Source organism: Neovison vison, chromosome X (assembly GCF_020171115.1).
Source record: "Neovison vison isolate M4711 chromosome X, ASM_NN_V1, whole genome shotgun sequence".
Classification (NCBI taxonomy): Eukaryota; Metazoa; Chordata; class Mammalia; order Carnivora; family Mustelidae; genus Neogale; species Neogale vison.
This window is the reverse complement of record NC_058105.1, coordinates 58,836,454-58,850,993: the sequence shown is the minus strand read 5'-3', so window position 1 is coordinate 58,850,993 and position 14,540 is coordinate 58,836,454.

Below are 14,540 nucleotides of genomic sequence, written 5' to 3'. Positions count from 1 at the left end.
GAGTGAACTTGTAAGTTTTCCTTCCATTTTGGGGGGACTATTTTTTTTTTTTTTTACTGTCATTTGTTCTTCTTTTTTTTTTTCCCAATTTATTTATTTTCAGAAAAACAGTATTCATTATTTTTTCACCACACCCAGTGCTCCATGCAAGCTGTGCCCTCTATAATACCCACCACCTGGTACCCCAACCTCCCACCCCCCCGCCACTTCAAACCCCTCAGACTGTTTTTCAGAGTCCATAGTCTCTCATGGTTCATCTCCCCTTCCAATTTACCCAAAAGCACATACCCTCCCCAATGTCCATAACCCTACCCCCCTTCTCCCAACCCCCCTCCCCCCAGCAACCCACAGTTTGTTTCGTGAGAGTAAGAGTCACTTATGGTTTGTCTCCCTCCCTATCCCATCTTGTTTCATGGATTCTTCTCCTACCCACTTAAGCCCCCATGTTGCATCACCACTCCCTCATATCAGGGAGATCATATGATAGTTGTCTTTCTCCGCTTGACTTATTTCGCTAAGCATGATACGCTCTAGTTCCATCCATGTTGTCGCAAATGGCAAGATTTCGTTTCTTTTGATGGCTGCATAGTATTCCATTGTGTATATATACCACATCTTCTTGATCCATTCATCTGTTGATGGACATCTAGGTTCTTTCCATAGTTTGGCTATTGTGGACATAATTTGAGAAGAACAGGTATTAATTCTTCTTTAATTGTTTGGTAAAATTAATTTGTGAAGCCCTATGATCATGGACTTTTGTTTGTTAGGAGATTTGTGATTACTGATTAAATTTCTTTGCTGGTTATCAGTCTGTTCAACTTTTCTGTTTCTTCCTGTTTCAGTTTTGGTAGTTTATGTGTTTCTAGTAATTTATCCATTTCTTTCAGGTTGTTCAATTTGTTGGCATATATTCTTAATATTCTCTTAAAATTGTATTGCTTTGGTATTGGTTGTTATTTATCCTCTGTCATTTGTGATTTTATTTGAATCCTTTCTCTTTTTTTGATAAATCTGGCTACAGTTTTATCAGTTTCACTGATTTTTTTCCCCAAAGAACAAGCTCCTGTTTCCATTAATCTGTTCTATTGTTTCTTCAGTTTTGATATCATTTCTTTCTGCTCTAATATTTATCATTTCCTTCCTTCTACTGGTTTTAGGTTTTGTTTGTTGTTTTATTTGAGTTCGTTTAGGTGTAAGTGTAGGTTATTTATTTGTGATTTTTCTTGTTTCTTGAGGTCAGTGTGCATGGTTATATATGTCTTTCTTAGAAGATCTTTTGCTGCATTCCATATATTTTGGACCATTGTGTTTTCATTTTCATTTGTTTCCATGTATTTTTCTAATTTTTAATTTTTTAAATTTCTTTTCAGTGTATCAGAATTCACTGTTTATGCACCATACCCAGTGCTCCATGTAATACGTGACCTCCATAATACCTACCACTGGGCTCACCCAACTTCCCACCCCCTGCCACTTCAAAACCCTCAGATTGTTTTTCAGAGCCCATGTATTTTTTTAATTCTTCTCTGATTTCCTGGTTGACCCCTTCATGTTTAGTAGAATATTATTTAACCTTCCTTGTATGTATGTTCTTTCCAGATATTTTCTTGTGTTTAATTTTTAATTTCATAGTGTTGCAATCAGGAAAGATGTATGGTATAACTTTAATCTTCTTGAATTCGTTGAGACTGGTTTTGTGGGATGATATATTATCTATGCTGAAGAATGTTCCATGTGCATTTGAAAAGAACATGTATTCTGTTGTTTTAGGATGGAATGTTCTGAATATATCTTTAAATCCATCTGTTCCAGTGTGTTCCTCTAAACCCATCGTTTCTTTGTTAGTTTTCTGTTCAGATGATCTGTTCATTGATGTAAAGGGGGTTTTAAATCCCCTATTATTACTGTGTTATTATCATTAGTGTAATTATGCTTGGTGTTAACTCTTTTGTGTATTTGGGTGTTCTTCTGTTGGATGAATATTTACAATTCTTATATCTTCTTGTTGAACTCACCCCTTTATTATTATATAGTGCCCTCCTTTTTCTCTTGTTACAGTCTTTGTCTTATAGTCTGTTTTTGTCTGATATAAGTATTGCTACCATGGCTTTCTTCAAACATCCGTATGCAAGGTAGATGTTTCTTCATGCCATCTGCAGGTGTCTTTAGGTCTAAATTGTGTCTCTTGTAGGGAGCATATTGATGGTTATTGTTTTTGTATCTAGTTTGTCACCCTATAACTTTTGATTGGTGCATTTAGTACATTTACATGCAAAGTAATTATTGCTAGATATGTATTTTTGTCATTCTGTTACTCATTTTGTGGTTGTTTCTGAAGATTTTCTCTGATCCTTGTCTTTTTCTCTTTCATGATCTGCTGGTTTTCCCTAGTAATGTATTTGGATTTCTTTCTCTTTATTCTTTGCATATATACTAGTGATTTTTGATAAATGGATATATGGCTACCATTAGGCTTGTGTATGACCTCTTCTGCATTTAGCAGTTTGTATTATAAAGTCATGCATGTTTGAACCAATTCTTGTTCCTATTCTCCCTATATTTTAGTTATAAATTGTTATATTTTATACACTTTTATTTTGTGAATTCCTCAATTAATATTTTTAAAGAAATATTTATTTTTACTGCTTTTGTGTTCCCTACCATCATACTTTCACTTTTGGTGTCTTCTTTCTACTAAAAAAAAAATCTCCATTAATATTTATTGCAGGGGTGGTTTAGTGGTCATCAACTCCTTTAGTTTTTGTTTCTCTCGGAAGCTTTTTATCTCTCCCTCTTTTCTGAATGATAGCCTTGCTGGGTATTCTTGGGTGCATATTTTTCCCATTCAGCACATTGAATATATCATGCCACTGCTTTCTGGCTTGCCATGTTTCTGTTGAGAAGTCTGCAGCTAGCCTTATAGGTCTTCCTTTGTAAATTAAGTACTTCTTCTGTCTTGCTGCTTTTAAGATTTTTTTCTTTATAACTATATTTTGCAAATTTAATTAGAACATATCTTAGTGTTGGTCTGCTTTTGTTGACTTTGACGGGAGTTCCCTGTGCTTCTTGGATCTCAATATATGTTTCATTCCCCCTATTAAGGAAGTTTTCAGTTATTATTTCCTCAAGTTTTCTGCCCCTTTTTTGTCTCCTCTTCTTCTCAGACTCTTACAGTATGAATGTTATTACATTTGATGGAGTCATTGATTCCCTAGGTCTGTTCTCATTTTGCACAACTGCTTTTTCTTTCTTTTGATCAGCTTTGATTACTTTCCATTATTCTGTCATCTGTGTCACTAAATTCATTCCTCTGCTTCCTTCATTATGTTGTTTATTCCATCAAACATGTTTCTCATTTCATTAATTGAGCCATTTATCTCTGCTATGTTATTTATTATCTTATATTAAGGGTCTTGTTCATGTCTTCGATTCTTTTTTCAAGTCCAGTGACTATCTTTATAATCATTGCTTTAAATGCTCTTTCTGACATGTTACTTATATCTGTTTTACTTAGCTCTCTGGCTATGGACTTGTTCTGTTCTTTCATTTGGAATAAATTTCTCTATCTCTTCATTTTGTCTGCCTCCCTGTGTCTGTTTCTGTGTGTTAAGCAATTCAGCTTTAAACAAAAGCTAAAAAAAGAAAGAAGGAAAGAAAGAAAAACTAATCTATGTCTTCTGCTCTGGAAAGTAGTGACTTTATCCAGAAAAGTTTCCGCAGTACCCTGGCACTTCAGAAGAGTATTTTAACGTGTTGCTTATGCCCTGCTCTTCTGTTTGAGTCACTTTTCCTTTTAGTGCGGTCATCTGTACTGACTCTCTGTCTGCTGTGAGTTGAGCTTGTTGTCTGTGGTATTAGTGGGACCCAGGCAGGTCAGCTCTGAGGGAGTATGCCCATTGGATAACTTGAGAATAGGGAAACAGTGTGCAAAATTTATACTGAGCCACTAGCCCTGCACTTGATTTATAGAATCAGAAGTTTGTCAGTTTCCATGGTGAAGATATTCTGTGTCTGATTTCAATCCATCATCATGATGCAGTTGGGAAGAAATGTACAGTAGTATACCACCTTATAGATACAATAGATTTAAATGACTCAAGAGAATGGAGTAGAAAAATGCGGTAAAACAATGAAAAGTGAGTTTTGAGAATTTACTACCTTTGTTTTTAACATAATTCAGGTAATTGTAAGCTTACTTTATTTATAATAATGGCTATATTTAGCCACCAGTTTGCCAAATTTCTGATGGTTCATAAGTTACCTTTATCAAACTAGTAAAATCCAGCTCTAGTTATCCACTGAAAAATAGTATCATTGATTCATTAAAAATCTTTGAGTGATTCTGCGTGTTATCAAACATTTTTTTGAGATATAATTGACTAATAACATTGTATGAGTTTAAGGTATACAACCATGTTGATTTGATATATTTATATATTGCAATATAATTATTACTATAGCTTTGGCTAACACCTCTATCATGTCACATAATTATTATTTTTCTCTGATAAGAATATTTAAGATCTCATCTCTTAGCAATTTTGAAGTATATCACACAGTATTGCTGACTATAATTACAATGTTGTACATTGGATCTCTAGAACTTGTTCATCTTCTAATTTAAAGTTCAGACATTTTGACCAATATCTCTCCATTTTCCCAAAGCCGAGTCCCTGGTAACCACCATTCTACTCTCTGATTCTGTTAATTCATATTTTTTTATATATAAAGCAAAACCACAAGAAATATCACCTCACACCTGTTAGAACGGCTGTCATCAAAAAGACAAAGAGACAGCAAGTGTTGATGAGGATATGGAGAAAAGGGAACACTTGTGCACTACTGGTGGGAATGTAAATTCGTACAGCCACCATGGAAAATAGCATGAAGGTTTCTTTAAAATTTATAAATAGAACTGTCATATGATCCAACACCCCCACTTCTGGATTTATTTGTAAAAGAAACAAAAACAGGATATCAAAAACGTATTTGTTATTCCATGCTTATTGCAGCATTATTCACAATAGCAAAGATATGGAAACAACCTATCAATGAATGAATAGATAAAAGAAGACTTACTGTGTATATGCAGTAGAATATTATTCAACCGTGAGAAAGAATGAAGTCCAGCCATTCACGATAACATGCATGGTATCCATTATTTGTGGAATAATGTAAAAAACCTAACCTCATACCCAGCATTTTAATCATACAGAGGAAGTCACTGTAGGAAAGTATTAACTGTTAAAATGATTACCCTGTCTGAATGCAAAGGTCTGCATATTGAATGATATCTTTAGTATTATTTGTGGTACCTATATAGCATCCTTCAGTAAACTTCCAATACTTTTTAAAAAATAAATACACCACCAAATGTTATGGGAGTAGGAAACATCAGGGTGGTAAACTAATGAAGAAGAGGGGAGTCTGAGGTGAAGAAGACTGAAATAGGAAGATAGTAGCAGGAGGCATCCATCTCAATAGTAACCCTGAAAAAGGTAACTCCAGTTGTATGTTTTTTATTCCTGCTATAATAAATTAGCACAAATTTAGGATCTTACAACACCACCAATTTATTATTTTATACTTTTGTAGCTTGGAAGTTTAGTGTATGTCTGAGTGGCCTAAATTCAATGTGTCTGCAGAGTTGTTTTTCTTCTCTTGTTGTACCAGGAAAAAATCAATTTCCTTATTCATTCAGGTTAGTGTCAGAGTTCAGTTTCTTACAGTTGTAGGGATGAGGTCCCTGTTTCCTTGCTGGCTGTCACTGAGAGTCCCAGCTTCTAGAGGCTATTTACATTCTTTGTCTTATAGCCCCCACACTTCAGCTTCAAAGCCAGAGATGGCTGGTTGAATCTCATGCTTTCCATCTCTCCTGACATTTCTTTCACTTTGATATCTTTGTGATCTTTTCATTTTCTTCTTTTCCCTTTAAGGGCCCATGTTACTGCACTAAGCTTATTTTAATAATTCAGCATAATCTTCTCATTTTTAAGGTTGGTTGTTAAGCAATTTTAATTCCCTTTTGCCATATAACATTACACATTCACAGGCTCCAGGGATTATGACATGAACATCTTTGGAAGGGCCACTATCCTGCTTACCACATTGGAGTGGAGCTTTATATAAGCAACATTTGAAGTTATTGACCTTTATTTTTGCTTTTACCCATTTTGGTGTTAAGGAATGGTTTGCTACTATGGTCTTCATTCCATCTATCCCCCAGGAATATCTGATTTTAGACATTTTGTTCACCCTTAAGTGTAAATGGCTAAAAGCTGTTTTTGCAGGGAAGTCACATTGTGTTTAGATAAAATATTTTCCATATTTCACCTCAAGCAGGTAATTGTTAATTGTGTTACTACTGTGTGACCTTGAGTCAGTTACTTAGCTTTTCTAGTCTTCAGTTTCTTCATCTACTGAATTGGGATCAAACAGTTCCCTTGCAGCATTGTTGTGAGTATTAGAAATAATATGAGTAAATCCTGAGTCCAGTGCCTAGCATATAGTAGGGGTTCAATAAATTATATATGTTGTAATTATAAGCTATGATTTCATTTACAATGTTCCATTTGAAGTAAGATTCATTTAGTTTTGGATCACCAGTTATGTACCATGTGTACAATGTGTACTTACAGAAAAAGGATTATATTTCATACTAAAAAATTCACAAAATATTGGTCTCCAGTATTAATATATCTAATTTAAACAACTGACATATCTAACCTAGTGTAAGAAGAAATTTCGGAAAAAAATTATTATAGCTTTCAAATTTCTAATAAAGATTTATTATTGGTTAATAGTGGTAAGTGCTTTTCTGTGAACAAAGATACTATTTACATTATAGTATATTTGGCCCTTTAGCCACATAAAATTGTAAGCCATCTTTGACTTTAAAGATGCTATTGGGAAAACTGGACAGCAACATGCAATAGAATTTTAAAACTGGACCACTATCATACATCATACACAAAAATAAATTCAAAATGGATTAAAGATCTAAATCTGAGACCTGAAACCATAAAAATTCCAGAGAAGAACACAGGCAGTAGCCTCTTTGACATCAGCTGTAACAACTTCTATCTATATATGTCTTCTTAGGCAAGGGAAACAAAAGCAAAAATAAACTATTGGGACTTCATCAAAATAAAAGCTTCTGCATAGCAAAGGAAACAATCAGCAAAACTAAAAGGAAACCTATGGAATGAAAGAAGGTGTTTGCAAATGACAAATCTGATAAAAGTTAAGTTTCCAAAATGCATAAAGAACTTATAAAACTCAAAACCCAAAAAATGAATAATGTAATTAGAGCGTATCATGCTTAGCGAAATAAGTCAAGCGGAGAAAGACAAATATCATATGATCTCCCTGATATGAGGAGGTGGTGATGCAACATGGGGGCTTAAGTGGGTAGGAGAAGAATCCATGAAACAAGATGGGATAGGGAGGGAGACAAACCATAAGTGACTCTTAATCTCATGAAACAAACTGTGGGTTGCTGGGGGGAGGGGGGTTGGGAGAAGGGGGGTAGGGTTATGGACATTGGGGAGGGTATGTGCTTTTGGGTAAATTGGAAGGGGAGATGAACCATGAGAGACTATGGACTCTGAAAAACAATCTGAGGGGTTTGAAGTGGCGGGGGGGTGGGAAGTTGGGGTACCAGGTGGTGGGTATTATAGAGGGCACAGCTTGCATGGAGCACTGGGTGTGGTGAAAAAAATAATGAATACTGTTTTTCTGAAAATAAATAAATTGGAAAAAAAATGGGTAGAAGACAAGAATAGATATTTTTTAAAGAGGACATTCAGATAGCTAACAGACACATGAAAATGTGCTCACTATCACTCATCATCAGGGAAATACAAACAAAAACTGCCATGAGCTATCACCTCACATTTGTCAAAATGGGGAAAATAAAAAATACAAGAAACAACAGGTATTGGGGAGGATGTTGGGAAAGGGGAACCCTCTTGCACTGTTGGTGGGAATGCAAACTGGTGCAGCCACTCTGAAAAACAGTATGGAGGTTCTTCAAAAATGAAAAATAGAGCGGGGGGGTGGGAGGTTGGGGTACCAGGTGGTGGGTATTATAGAGGGCACAGCTTGCATGGAGCACTGGGTGTGGTGAAAAAATAATGAATACTGTTTTTCTGAAAATAAATAAATTGGGAAAAAAAATGAAAAATAGAACTACCCTATGATCCATAGTAATACCTTGTGTAACTAAGTAGTTACCAAAGAATACAGAAATGCTAATTCAAAGGGATACACATACCATGATGTTTATAACAGCGTTATTTACAATAGCCAAATTATGGAAATAGTCCATGTGTCCATCAACTAAATGAATGGATAAAGAAGATGTTATAGAGAATGACTACACAAGGGCCTGTGTAGCTCCATCGGTTGAGTGTCCTGACTCTTGGTTTCAGCTCAGGTCATGATCTCAGGATCCTGATGAAGCCCTGTATTGCGTGTTCTGTGCTCAACATGGAGTCTGCTTGGGATTTTCCTCCCTCCATCTCCCTCTGGTCCTCCCTTTCCCCCAGCTCACACTCTTTCTCTAAAATAAATAAATAAAATCTTTTTTTTAAATGGCTGGGGTGCCTGGGCAGCTCAGTAGGTTAAGCATCTGACTCTTGGTTTCAGCTCAGGTTATGATCTCATGGGTCAGGAGAACAAGCCTTTCCTTGGGCTCCATTCTCAGTGCAGAGTTTGCTTAAAGATTCTCTCACTTTGCCCTTTCCCCCAAAATAAATAAATAAACCTTTAGAAAATAATTTAAAAATAAAATGGCTAAAAGACACATGAAAAGAAGTTAACACCACTCATTTTCAGGGAAATACAAATCTAAACTATAATGAAATATCACCTCACACCAATCAGAATAGCTAAAATTAACAATGCAGGAAACAACAGGTGTTGTCAAGGATGTAGAGAAAGAGTAACCCTCTTACACTGTTGGTGGGTATGCAAACTGGTGCCACCACTCTGGAAAACTGCATGAAACTTCCTCAGATGTCACAAATAGAACTACCTTTCCAACCAGCAATTGCACTGCTAGGTGTTTACCCAAATGATACAAAAATACTGATTTGAAAGGATATGTGCACCCCAATGTTTATAGCAACATTATTAATAATAACCAAAGTATAGAGAGAGCCCAAATGTAAGTCAACTGATGAATGGACAAAGATGTGGCATGCATATATATAAAGGACTATTATTCAGCCATAAAAAGTATGAAATCTTTCTGTTTGCAATGATGTGGATGGAGCTAGAAAGTATAATGCTAAACTACATGAGTCAGTCAGAGAAAGACAAATACCATATGATCTCACTTATATGTGGAATTAAACAAACAAAACTAATGAGCAGTGATAACAAAATAGAAGAAACCAAGAAACAAACTCTTAACTATAGAGAATAAACTGACGGTTACCAGAGGGGTGGTGGGTAGGAGGATGAATTACGTATGTGATAGAACTTAAGTCATGCACTTGTGATGAGCACTGAGTGTTGTATGGAAGTGTTGAATTACTATGCTATACAACTAAAATTAATATTACACTATAAGTTAACTAACTGGAATTTCAATTAGAACTTCAAAAAATTCTTCTTCTCAAATATTCTATATACAACTACTTCCTAAGACCTACTGATTTTTCCTTTTTCAGTTTTTAAAATCTACATATTCTTTTCAATTATTTCTAATGAGGTACAGGTTTTAACTGTGCTGGCTAATGACTCATGAGTAACAGAGATGGGAAAATCATGTAGGTTGAAAAACTATCAGATCCTGAGAGTCAGGTGATGAACTTCAGGACATAAGGTGTATATCCAAAGGGATGAGAGTGATCATCAGATCATCAGTGGTGTTTTTAAAGGGATGGCATTTGTTGGTAGATTTTGTTTCCAGTTGCAAGGGACAGACATTCAAGTGTTTGAAGTTTGTTTGGCAGAATATAGGAAGAATGAAAAACTCACTACATTCCTCTCTTTCTGTTCTTTTAGACTGATTCCATGCCTTAGATATTTAGGAAGTAAGAATAGTTATAATAATAAAAGTAAATATATAGGATGTATTCCTCTATATCTCTGTTTCTCTGCTTAATTCTTCTAAAGATTTATAAAAACTCCATTAAGAGCAATCATTTTCCTTTAATGATACTGATACTTAAAAGTTTACAGAATATAGTAACATTTCCGTGTAAAATATTTAACCACTTCTAGGCAGTTCATCCACATAGATCTGGATATTTTGAGTCATTCTACCTCTCATATGCTATCTTTTGACAGTCCTTAAATGCCACAACTATACTTTTGGAACATTACTTATCTTTAAAAGTAGTATCTTCTTCATAAAAACAATGTAATTATTAAGTGTACAGCCTCAAGAATCAGACCACATGGGATTGAGTATTTCTAATAATTTATTTTTGTGACTTTGGGGAATAATTATCATTTTAGCCTGATATTTGTTGACTACTTTTCATGTGTCACGCACTGTGCTGAGTAATTTACATGAAGTATTTCATTTAATTCTTCTTGCTTTTTTGCTTCAGTTTCCTCATTTGAAAAGTGAGGTTAATGATAGTTTGTATATCATCCAATTATAATGAAGAATAGATATGTTAATCTCATGCAGAGTACATGACTCAAAAATTATGTTATTTTAGCTATTATTTTCATAATAGTTATCATTAGTCTATTCCTGTCTTCTTTCTTTTTTCAAATTTGCTAAGAGCTAAAAAAATCCTTTTGGAATGTTCTGGTGCCTACAAAATTCAGCAGGGGCTGGCCACATTGTTGTTAATAGAGCCAAAGGAACAGAGTGAAGCATGTTCCCTTTTCTTCTTTCAGATAAAGACAAATGCCATATGATTTCACTATATGTGGAATTTAAGGAACAAAAAAAATGAACAAAGAAAATAAACCATGTTCTTAAATATAGAGAACAAAGTGGTGGTTATCATAGAGGAGGTGAGTAGGAGGAGGGATGAAATAGATAAAGGTGATCAAGAGTAGACTTATCTTATTGAACACAGATCAGTGTATAGAGTTGCTGAATCATTATGTTGTACACCTGAAATAAATACAACACTATGTTAATTATATTTTAATAAAAGAAAGAAAGAAAAAGGGATAAATTATTTTTATTTTTTTGAATATTTTATTTATTTATTTGACAGAGAGAAACACAGTGAAAGAGGGAACAGAAGCAGGGGGAGTGGGAGAGGGAGAAGCAGGCTTCCTGCTGAGCAGGGAGCGTGATGCTGGGCTCCATCCCAGGACCCTCGGATTATGACCTGAGTTGAAGGCAGACCCTTAACAACTGAGCCACCCAGCTGTCCCTAAAAAGGAATAAATTTTTTAAAAAACTGGGGTGCTTGGGTGGCTCAGTGGGTTAAGCCTCTTCCTTCAGCTCAGGTCATGATCTCAGGGTCCTGGGATCGAGCCCTGCATCGGGCTCTCTGCTCAGCAGGGAGCCTGCTTTCCCCTCTCTCTCTGCCTGCCTCTCTGCCTACTTGTGATCTCTCTCTCTGTCAAATAAATAAATATTTTTTAAAAAACCTAAGATTTTCCTTGCTTCATAGTGACAAGTGACATTTTATGAATTATATCTGTTACTGGCCTTCCTAAAGTATACTTTTAATATATTCTGGACTTTTAAGACATTACATTAAAAATTCCCAAAGGTTCATTTTAATGTAATTTTAATTCTGTTTTTACCATTTAATGAAAATATCCAATTTCCATATCATAATCTTTTAAGGGTGTTCTTTATCCTCCAGTAGCCTTGGAATTTCATTAAATAAATACATAAATAAGGCAAATAAATAAATATATAAATTGTCAAAAAATATCCAATTCCACCTAGCTATCAATGATTTTAATGCCCTCCTTTTCTATTTCCTTCCCTGTTTATCTATACTGCACATTACCTCCTCCCAATACATCTAGCTTGGGTAGTGGAATAGTGGCATCTATTTAAAAGAATATAGCCTTTTAGCTGAGGTATCCTCATGCCTTTTCTATGAGTTTCCTGTCAGGAGAGCAGGTACTAGAGTAGCTAAATGGATTGATCAGGCTTCTAACATCATTTATCCATCTATTGGTTCCCAGAAGGGACAACAAGTAGTAAGAAATCTATGTCCTTAACACATGCTAACAAACACAACTTTTGAGCACTTATCACCCAGTAGTACAAGTCATTCTTCATGATAAATTCCCTGGAATCAAAGGATCCATGTAAGTGTGTCACTGAGGTATTACTGGAAGCCAACTTGTGACAATATTTAAACTTACTTATTTTGAAATAAAAATGTTCCATTGCACCTAAAATCATCTAGTATTTGGGAGTTCAAGTTCACCATGCTATGGCTGCTTAGGTGGCATAGTCTGTTAAGCTTCTGACTCTTGGTTTCTGGTCAGATTGTGATCTCAGGATTGCAAGATCAAGCCCCAGGTCAGGCTCTGCACTCAGCCCAGAGTCTGCTTGAGACTCTCTCTCCCTCTCCCTCTGCCCCCCCACTCATGCTTTCTTTCTTAGAGTGGTATTCAAGAAATGTGAATATATTTTATATAACAAATCTCTGTAATTAGGCATAGAAATGTATTCTTTTAATGAGAAATTATTAGGATAATGCCATCACTGAAAAAATGATACTGGCCAGTGGGAGCTCTGCATTTAAAATAAATATTTTTTAGTTTAAATTTACATGTAAAATAAATTATACACAACTAATGAAATCATTGAACACTACATAAAAACTAATGATTTACTATATGTTGACTAATTGAATTTAAATATTTTTTTAAAAATTAAAAAATATATGGTGTTTCAAGCAGTCTAAATTGTATTCTTTAATATTATCTCACAATAACACAAAAAGAATGAACTTGTATTAATCTTCGATAATAGACTGGTCATGCACCGTATTCATAGGAGGTTGGAAAATCAGGCCATTTTCTGGAATTTAAAGTGTTGCATTATTTCATTAATCATTTGTTTACCAAAAAACTAAAAAATGAATTCAAAATGTGAACCTTCAGGTATTTAGTGACATTTGTATCTTGGTATTTTTCTTTTTGAAATACTATATTAATTTGGAATGAAGCATGGTTCTGTTAATGTATTTGAAGACTCTTCAAAGCAGGGGGCTGAAACAACTTCCACACCATTAGAAGTTGAGATATACCTCTAGGTATTTTGAGGTATATTAACTATAATTAGAAAGTTTTTAGGTTCATTATAAGTGCAATAAACATTACAAACATGGGATACAATGAGATTTGCTATCAATTTAATTGAGAGATGTGTATAAAGCAATTTGCAGTCAGTATAGTAATGACAAGAAGATGCTTAAGTGTGAATCCAAAACAGTTACAACTTTTAAATTTTAAAGCATTTGGTAAATTATTGCTGAGTTTTTTTTTTTCTATTGCCAATAGCATTATTGCTGAGTTTTTTTTCTATTGCCAATAGCAAAGTGCTTTTCCATTGAGAATATTTAAGACTCTCAAACATTCTGAATATGGCAATATTTATAAATGTGTGGTTTGGAGGAATTGTTTAAATTCCTTTTCCTAATTTCTTTTCTCTCCAGAATAGATTCTTTTAACAAGTAATTTGTAGTGATGACTATGTTGACTTCAATTCTGGAGTGTCATAGATATGTATACTATCTGGTCTTACTGAAGCCAACACAGAACTTTCTGCTGTTTTTTCTTCAGTGATAATAAAATACAGAATTTTAAAATAATAATATAAGCATAAAAAAATAAATGAATGTGGATGGTGTCAGAGAAAGATATATCTAAAAAAGAATGATGAAAGAGATGAGAAAAAATAATAAATGTGGAAAGTAAAGAAGTAGAGACATAAGTAACAGAGGTACTTATTCCAATCATAAAGAAAAATCAATGCCTCTGATACAGACTTGTTTTTGTAACTAATGGCTTTCCATTTAAAAAATCGGACATGGGACGCCTGGGTGGCTCAGTGGGTTAAGCCTCTTGCCTTCAGCTCAGGTCATGATCTCAGAGTCCTGGGATCGAGCCCCACATCGGGCTCTCTGCCCAGCAGGGAGCCTGCTTCCCCTTCTCTCTCTGCCTGCCTCTCTGCCTACTTGTGATCTCTCTCTCTGAAAAAAAAAAAGAAAAAAAAAAGAAAAAAAAATCGGACATCAACATTTCAGAGGCTAAAGTTAAGGAATAGCTTAATTAAAATAATTTGAAAGAGAGAGGAAGATGGCAGCAGAGCAGGAAGATCCTGGCTCATTTTGTCCCATGAACACAACTAGATAACTGGCAAATCTTCCTAAATACCCCCGAAATTGACTTTAAGCCTGAAGAACAAACTCCACAACAAAAGGGAGAAAAGAGGACACATCAGAGAAGGTAGAACTTGCAGAGACATGGTTTAGAGGAGAATCAGATCATGGGTGCTGCACAGAGGAGGGAGCCATTGTCAAAGAGAAGGGTGAGAGAGAAAGGAGCACACGGGGAATACATAAATATGTTTCATCAAAACC